Below are 10,000 nucleotides of genomic sequence, written 5' to 3' on the forward strand. Positions count from 1 at the left end.
TTTATTAAGTAAAATAGTATGATTCACGCTATCAAAGGCTTTCGATAGATCTAAGAGCAATAGTAAAGAAATTTTTTTGTTGTCTATATTGTCATATATTTTATTGGATATTTTCAATAGAGCCGTCTCAGTTGATAGTTTGGGTCTAAAATCCATGCTGACTGCTGGAGATAAGGTTATTTGTTTCTTGGTATTCAGATAATTGATTCGCTATAATTTTTTCTAAAAGAAGGAGAGAGAGAGAGAGAGAGAGAGAGAGAGAGAGAGAGAGAGAGAGAGAGAGAGAGAGAGAGAGAGAGAGAGAGAGAGAGAGAGGAAGTGTGAGATATAGAAGAAGAAGGAGAGAGAGATAGACTGAGTAGTCATACAACAAGATTAAGAGGGAGATACCGAGAGAGAGAGAGAGAGAGAGAGAGAGAGAGAGAGAGAGAGACTGGGTAGTCATAAAAGGTTAAGAAGGACATATATAGAGAGAGAGTGAGAGGGAGTGTGAGACACAGAAGGAGAGAGAGACCAAGTAGTCATTCAAGGTTAAGAAGAGGAGAGAGAGAGAGAGAGAGAGAGAGATACAGAAGAAGGAGAGAGAGACTGAATAGTCATACAAGGTTAAGGAGAGAGAGAGAGTGTCCGTACAAGGTTAAGAGAGAGAGAGAGAGAGAGAGAGAGACTGAGTAGTCATACAAGGTTAAGAAGGATATATGTACAGAGAGTGTGAGAGGGAGTGTGAGACACAGAAGGAGAGAGAGAGACCAAGTAGTTATTCAAGGTTAAGAAGAGGAGAGAGAGACAGAGAGAGGGAGAGAGAGTGTGAGATACAGAAGAAGGAGAGAGAGACTGAATAGTCATACAAGGTTAAGGAGAGAGAGAGGGTGCCCGTACAAGGTTAAGAGAGAGAGAGAGAGAGAGAGAGAGAGAGAGAGAGAGAGAGACTGCGTAGTCATACAAGGTTAAGAAGGAGTAAGAGAGAGAGAGAGAGAGAGAGAGAGAGAGAGGGAGTGAGAGAAGAAGAGAGAGACCTAGTAATCATACAAGGTTAACAGAGAGAGAGAGAGAGAGAGAGAGAGAGACCGAGTAGTCATAAACGGTTAAGAAGGAGATATATAGAGAGAGAGTGTGTGAGGGAGTGCAAGATACAAAAAAAAAGGAGAGAAAGACCGATTAGTCATAAAAGGTTAAGAAGGAGATACAGAGAGAGAGAGAGAGAGAGAGAGAGAGAGAGAGAGAGAGAGATTGTGTAAGAGGGAGTGTGAGATACAGAAGAAGGAGAGAGAGACTGAGTAGTCATACAAGGTCAAGGAGATACAGCGAGATAGAGAGAGAGAGGGAATTTGAGATACAGAAGAAGGAGAGAAAGACCGAGTAGTATTACAAGGTTAGAGAGAGAGAGAGAGAGAGAGAGAGAGAGAGAGAGAGGGAGGGAGAGAGAGAGAGAGAGAGAGAGAGAGAGAGACAATAATATATAATAATAATCATATAATGATAATCCTTTATTTCCAATCGTACATTGGGTATTCTACATAAGTAGCCATATCAGTATAAAACATTTTGAAATCAACTCTTACATAAAACTTGGTATAGGTTAAGAATATCAAAATCTGTAAAAATAGCAACAATATAAATACCATAGGAAACTATTTGAAACTATGTATAAAAGTAGACAGTCATAGGTAAAATGAGCTTCAAATAGAAATCCAAATAGTCATAAATTATCAATAAATAAGTATATAAAAATACGTACAGACAATAACAAAAAACTAAGTTCTAAAAAAATAGTATATGTAGTAAAAATCAGATAGTCATAAAATTTTCAATAAATAAGTCCCAACAACTATGTACAGACTCAGAACCCATTTTGAATTAGGATACTTGGTTTTAAAAACTACAATGTAGTATCAGTAGTAAAAGACATAAAAATAAGCCAGATTAAAATCTAAGAACAAAGTACTAATAATTAAAAGAACAATTAAGACTCTCTTAAAAGTAAATTCCTTAGGTTTGACTTAAAAATAGACACAGAGCCTGCTTCTTTTATTTCACGGGGCTGTTTATTATACAACACTGGACCTCGGACTCTGATTTGCCTTGAGCCAATACTAGTTTTATGTCTTGCAACATACAAATCATCCCTTTGGTGTGTAGTGACATTACTGAATAAAGATACTAGTTGGAAACTGTATAACCAATGTGGAATTTTATTATTTAAAGCTTTATATACCATAGTGCACATGTCATGAGTATACTGGTCTCTTATTTCCAACCATTCCAATTCCTTTAAATGTGGAGTTACATGTTCAAACTTTCTAACGTTGCCAACAGCCACTCTTGCTGTAAAGTTCTGCAGCTTTTGTACTCTTTGTAGCTGTGATTTGTTAGTACATCCCCAAACTTTTAAGCAATATTTTATAAAACTTAAAGCTAGTGACTGGACGAGTATCTTGCGAGTACTTGACTCAAAATGATCTTTTACTCTATTTAAGTATATAAGAGTACCCATTACCTTTTTATATATTTCGTCTGTGTGACAGTCAAAGTTCATGTACCGATCGAAATGAATACCTACATTTTTCACAGTCGTCATTGGTTTAATTGTATTTCCATTAAAATTTATCTGTACCTCATCTCCAATATCTGACACATATTGTCTGGATCCATTAATGATAAACTGTGTCTTTTTCTCATTTAAAAGTAAGCCATTTCTCACAAAGTAATCTTTGGCTCTGTTTAGAATGTCTTCTGCCTTACAAATCATGTCGGCTATATCCTTATTGTCACCTTCTATTAGGATTTACGTGTCATCAGCATATTGAATAATAAAACAGTCAGGTATTGATCTCACGAGATCATCAACATATACCATAAAAAGTATAGGGCCGAGAATTGATCCCTGAGGTACTCCGAATTGAATATTTTTCTTCGATGGAACAGTACCATTTAGCCTGACGGACTGAAACCTATTCTCAAGGTAGCTCTTAAACCAGCTCTGATCAATATTCATCAACGTACATTTCTCCAACAATATGGCATGATTCACGCTATCAAAAGCCTTAGATAAATCCAGTAATAAAAGTAAGGAAACATTTTTGTTGTCTATATTTTCATAAATCTTGTCAGATAATTTTAACAGGGCTGTTTCGGTAGACAATTTTGGTCGGAATCCATGTTGGCTTAAAGAGATTAGTTTATTTTCCTCTTAAAATTCCGTTAACTGATTTGCAATAACATTTTCAAGTACTTACGATAGAACAGGTAGCAAGGAAATGGGACGGTAATTAGAGATATCGTCGGCATCCCCGCTTTTGAAGAGCGGAATGACATGGGGAATTTTCCATACGTCTGGATATGAATAAGTAACAATTGATGTATTGATAATTATCGTAAGGTAGAAAGGAATAACATATAAACCATCTCTAATGAAACGTAAACAGATACCATCAGATCCAAAGGCGTTAGTTTCTTTCAAATCTTTAAATACTAAGATTACTGCGTTACAGACCACTGGCCCTGGTTCAAAACTATCGACTCTACTGTGAGGGATAATAGGGTCTGTTTCCTAAGGCATGTGGTTATGCAGTTCTTCCTGTTTTTTTTTTTTTTTTTTTTTTTTTTTTTTTTTTTTTTTTTGTTTTTTTTTTTTTTTTTTTTTTATTCTCCCCACTTCTGCAAAAAAATTCGTTAAACTCTTCAGATTTACGTTGCAAATCATCTTTGGTATCACAATTCAGCTTATTCGTATCGCTGTTTATTCCATTGAAAAGCATATTATTAGTAATCTTCCACGTAGCAGCCATGTCACCTTTAGCATTTTTAAATTCTTGTTTGTAGTACTGCTTTCTACTATCAGTTAACATCGAGTTTACCTTTTTCTTCAGTTCCTTATGAGTTTCTCTAAGATGAGTATTTTCTCTTTGATTTTTTAGCTTTTTTTCACGGTATCTCTTACCATTAGAGAGGTATTAGATCCTTTGACTGGCCAGACAGTAATGCATTGGATCCCTCCCTCTGGTCACGGCTTATTTTTTTCTTTAACTACACTTACACAATATAGTCTGGCCTATTCTTTACATATTCTCGTCTTTCCTCATACATCTGACAACAATGAGATATTTAACACTTCTTCACCCAAGGGGTTAATTACTGTACTGCAATTTGTTCAGTGTACTCTCTTCTTGGTAAGGGTAGAAGAGACTCTTTAGCTATGGTAAGCAGCTCTTCTAGGAGAAGGACACTTCAAGATTAAACCATTGTTCTCTAGTCTTGGGTAGTGCCATAGCCTCTGTACCATGGTCTTCCACTGTCTTGGGTTAGAGTTCTCTTTCTTGAGGGTACACTCGGGCACACTATTCTATCTTATTATTTTTTTTTCTTCCTCTTGTTTTTTTTTTTTTTTTGAAATGGTGTGTTGGGCAGGCTTAATAGAAGGGCCATGGATGCCTGGTGGTTTATCAAGAGGTTGTCTTTTCCTTTTTCTGACTCTTTTTCTTCTCAAAACCATCCTTACTGTCCTCCCTTCAGTTGAAGTGGCTATCCTGGAGGGTATTTATCCTTACATGGTGTATCGGTTCCTCCATGTTTACCAGTTTTTCCGACTTTTTACTATAGTCTATTGGTATCATCAATCACTTTATTTATAATTCTGTACATATTGTTTTTGTTATAATTCTTGTTAACTCTAGTTTTTAAGTATGATGTCTCTTTTTTATTTCTATTAATTCTTATGCTGTCTGGAGACATTGAGCGAAATCCGGGACCAGTACGTCCTAGATTTCGTCAATGTCGTCTTCTGTATTGCAATATTCGTGGTCTTCTTGCAAATATCCAAGACCTTACAGTTGCATCTAGACAGTATTATATTCTTTTGTGCTCAGAAACTTTAGTTTCTAATATGAGGCACTCATCTGAGCTCCTTATAACTGGTTTTAAGAAGCCAATAATGTTGAAACGTGATGCCATCCCTAGAGCCAGGGGAATGGCGGTGTATATTAGGACTGAGTACCCTGCTTCTCATAAGTCCTGCTATCAATGTGGATTTCATGAGATTCAGGTAATAAAAGTTTGTGGCAGGCATAACAACTTTTATTTGTGTTCGATCTACCGGAATCCAGACATGGATGATTCTATCTTCGATTGTCTTCTTACCATTATGGCTAAGATACAAGAAGATGATAGAAAGGCTTCTTTTGTCTTTGTTGGTGATTTTAATGCTCACCATAGGGAGTGGTTAAGTTCTATCTCTCCTACCGATCGCCATGGCTTAAGAGCTTTAGACTTTGCCTCTGAATCAGGCTGTGAGCAAATCATAAATGAAGCTACTCACAGGTCTGGTAATTGCTTGGACCTCGTATACACTGACCCCCCTGGCGTTATAACTAGTAAGATTGGTTCTCCAGTCGGGACATCTGATCATGCCTTGATTTCATTATTAGTGAAGACTGAGCAGCCTGTCCCTGATATATCATATTCATGTAAAATTTATATGAAATCCCAAGCAGACTGGAATGGGATTTTGCATGATCTTTTGTGCTTGAATTAGTCACAATTATATAATAGTGTAGATCCTGTTGTCCCTTTGAATGAGAATCTAGTCAACATAATTGATAGGCGTATCCCTTCTCGTGTGCTAAGGTACCGAGTGAAGGACAAACTGTGGTTCAATGATGATTGTAGACGTGCTTATTTGGAGAAGCAGGAGGCCTATCACCTTTGGAAGGGTAACAGATCAGATTTGACCTGGAATAACTATACTCAGCTTCGAGCTTTTGTTCAGAATTTATGCCTCAACTGAAAAGGAGTACAATTTAACCATAAAAGAAACCCTTTCTGGTACAACTCAGGAACATAAATGGTGGTCTACCCTTAAATCTGCACTCTTTGGTGTAGATGCAACAGTTCCTCTTTACTTAAACCAGATGGCTCAGTCACTCACTGTCCAAAGGAAAAGGCAACCCTTTTGGCTGATGTTTTTGACAGTACACAGAGTAATGAGAAACTTGAACTTCCTCATTCCTGTTTTCCTGAGGCTAAACTAACTATTTTAGCTTTTCGATCTCGTGAGATTAAAGCTCTGTTGATGGACCTTGATGCTTATGGAGGTGTAGACCCAAATGGTATTTTTCCTTTGTTTTTTATATAGACAGCAGATTTCTTAGCTCCAAAGTTATCTGTTATTTTGCGCAAGTTAGCAAGAAGAGGAGCTTTTAGCACTTGTTGGAGAATTGGTAATGTTACTCCTCTATGTAAATGTGTTTGTGGTAGCTCAAATCCCACTGATTACTGCCCAATTTCCATAACTCCCATATTATCTAAAGTTTTGAACGTCTTCTGGCAAAACGTCTTAATAAGTTTGCTGAAGGTAATCATCTACTTCCTAGTTTGCAATTTGGTTTTCGTAAAGGCCTTGGAGCATGTGATGCCCTTCTTACAATCTCCAAGGCTGTACAAAAATCTCTTGATTGTGGTCAGGAAGTTCGTATGATTGGCCTTGATTTTAGTGCTGCCTTTGACCGTGTTAATCATGAGGCCCTTGTTTTCAAACTGAAACAGTTGGGAGTGGGTGGGTCGTTTCTTAGCATTATTATTGATTTTTTAAGTAATAGATCTCAAAGAGTTGTTGTTGACGGGCACCATAGTGAGTATAGGAATGTGATATCCGGTGTTCCACAGGGTAGTGTTCTTGGCCCATTACTTTTCATACCATATACACATGACATGTGGTTTGGTCTAGAAAACAAGCTTGTTGCATATGCAGATGATGCTACTCTCTTTGCATCAATTCCATCCCCTGAATGTAGATCTGGGGTTGGTGAATCCCTTAATAGAGATTTAGCTAAAATTAGTGCATGGTGCAAATTATGGGGCATGAAGTTGAATCCTAACAAAACTCAAAGTATGATTGTAAGTAGGTCAAGGACGGTGGCTCCTCAACATCCGGATCTCAGTATTGATAATGTTTCTTTAAATTTGTATGACTCTTTCAAAATTTTAGGTGTGATTCTCGACAGCAAATTTACTTTTGAGAAACATTTAAGGTCTGTTTCTTCTTCAATTGCACGAAAAATTGGCTTATTGAGAAGGTCTTTTAAGATTTTCGGTGATCAATCTATTCCGAAGAAGTGTTTTAATTCTTTCATTCTACCTTGTTTTGAGTATTGTTCTCCTGTCTGGTCTTCAGCTGCTGATTCTCACCTTAATTTGTTGGACAGAAACTTACGGTCTATTAAATTTCTTATTCATGATCTAGATATTAATCTTTGGCACCGTCATTCAATTAGTTCATTATGCATGTTGCATAAGATTTTTCATAACTCTGACCATCCTTTGCATTCAGATCTCCCTGGACAATTCTATCCTGTTCGTATTACTAGGCAGGCAGTTAATTCTAATAGCCAGGCCTTTTCCATCATGAGGCTCAATACTACGCAGTACTCTAGAAGTTTTATTCCTGCTGTTACCAAGTTGTGGAATGATCTTCCTAATCGGGTAGTTGAATCAGTGGAACTTCAAAAGTTCAAAGTTGGAGCAAATGCTTTTTTGTTGACCAGGCAGACATGAGTCTTTTTATAGTTTATATATGAAATATTTGTTTTTGACATTGTTAATAGTTTATATATAATATGACATATCTGTTTTGACGTTGTTGCTTTTTTTTAGAATGATTTATTGTTAATTTGTTCTCTTCATTTATTTATTTCCTTATTTCCTTTCCTCACTGGGCTATTTTTCCCTATTGGAGCCCCTTGGGCTTATAGCATCTTGCTTTTCCAACTAGGGTTGTAGCTATGATAATAATAATAATAATAATAATAATAATAATAATAATAATAATAATAATAATATCAGAAATCCAAGGGGCAGGGAGACGAGTTACTTCTCTAGTAACCACAGGTGCGCCCATATCTATACAGGATGTAAAAACATTGGTTATAATTTCTTCTTGCTTACTTACGTTATCGGTACTTAAAATTTTATTCATTATGTGAACATTATTCATACGTAGAGAGCAAAGAGTTTCTTGAGAGTAATTTTTCAAGCACCTAAAAGTTTTAAAAATAGTTTGCCTTTTCGGTTTACGAACGTTCTGCAAAGTAGAAATATTCTCGTGATCTGCTATTGAGCTAGGGATTACCTCTGATTTTGTTATCATATATTTAGCATTTGTAATGACTAGATCGATAAGGGATGCTGAGGTAGAAGTGATTCGTGTGGGTTTATCTACAATCTGGTCAAATATTAAGTTTTTAATTAGCTTACCCAGTTTGTTCTCCTTTTTTAACAGATCATCATTAAAATCCTCGTAAATGAAAATAGGTTTATTGCGTAAAATTACTTCCTTAAAGACGTCTGAAATATAGTTAATTAAAAGAGGTAACAGCAGCTTTAGGATGGCGGTAGACGCACCCGACAATAATAGAGGGAAATTTTCGATGTTGGACGGAGATCCACTTACCTTCCACTCCCTCCTGTTTTTCGATTCCAAATTTCAGCTCAGTGACTTTCAAATAATTCCTTATATACAAACATACACCTCCACCTCGACCATGATCCTCACGATATATATTATACTCAGGTATATGAATAAAGGTATCACTAATATAAGGATACAGTCATGTCTCACTAATACATAAAATATCGATTTTTTTGTTCTTCTAGCATTAACTGTATTTCAAGTATATGCCCAAGTATTGATTGGGCATTTATATGTAAAATTTTTAGAAAATCATTACATTTAGCATTGTCAATGGCACTGCCTTCTTGGCCTATGTCCTAGTAATGGATTTTTTTTCTGACATTGTTTGCTTTTGTGTCCATATTCATGGCATGAGTAACACCTAATCTTATGGTCGAACCTACAGTCGGATTGGTGGTGATTAAATTCACCACATTTGTAACACCCATACCTAATTCTTTCGGTATATGAATAATAGTAGTCGTTAACTTTTCTGTTAGTTCTATCATATCCTTGTCTAGCATTTGCACTACTAAAGTGCGCTTGGTCTTTACCATAACCAAGTCTACCTCGATGATAAGCATTATTCCTTGAGTGTTGATGACTATTTCTATGTAACCTATTTTTATTCCTTCCTTCTACCTCCCGATTTATCATAAGGTTGCTGCTTTTATTCTTTACATGATTAATCCTATAGTTATTGTTTTCCAGATTACATATATTTGACTTGATTTCTTTCCAATTATAACAGAGAAAGTCGTTTGTGCATAAAGATGAAATTGCATCTAGCAACCTAACCGCACCAATTCTGTTTAGCAAATCATAGTTTTTATCATCCTGGTTTTCATAGCAATTTGTATCAATATCGCCTGTTCCAAGATTAAAAAACCTTTGTGTCTCAATTAAAACAACACCATTTCTGTCACACCATTCTAACAATTTACAGTTATATTGATTTATTTTACAATTCAAATCATGTCTTGCTTCTAGAGCCGGAACAAGTTCACAAACATTTACTACAATGTCATTATTTTTCTCTTTGAGTTCAGCTACAATGGCGCCCAGGTTATCGAGGACTCTTTCCAACACTACTTCTTCGTCAAGCAGATCCTGAGTACCACAGTAAATGATGCATTCTTTCGGTGAAATTTCCAGTATTTCCCTAATCCAGGACTTTAGTAGATCCAGATTTGCTTCGAGGAGGGTTCTGATCATAGCCTTATCGTTGAGGTCATTAGACTTTACTTCTTTTAAACAAGAATCTCCAATAAGTAATATATTTTCTTCATTCGAAGTGGATGCCCAAGTTTGACGGGAGAGCGATCTATTCTGTTGCTGAAGGCTCTCTTTTAAGTGTTTGATAGTTTCTTCAGAAAAATAAAGTTTAGTTTTAAGCTCCTCTATTTCTTTTTCCTTCTGTGCCAGGGAATGGTTCACAACATAAAAATTGTCTTAAGTTTCCCTAACAAACGCTTCAAATCGGTGAAGTAGTTCTGCCGAATTTGGGATAAGTCTCTCATTTTCTATCTCATGGGTGCCATCAGGCGGCGAAAGTGT

Source organism: Palaemon carinicauda, chromosome 25 (assembly GCF_036898095.1).
Source record: "Palaemon carinicauda isolate YSFRI2023 chromosome 25, ASM3689809v2, whole genome shotgun sequence".
In the NCBI taxonomy this organism is placed as follows: domain Eukaryota; kingdom Metazoa; phylum Arthropoda; class Malacostraca; order Decapoda; family Palaemonidae; genus Palaemon; species Palaemon carinicauda.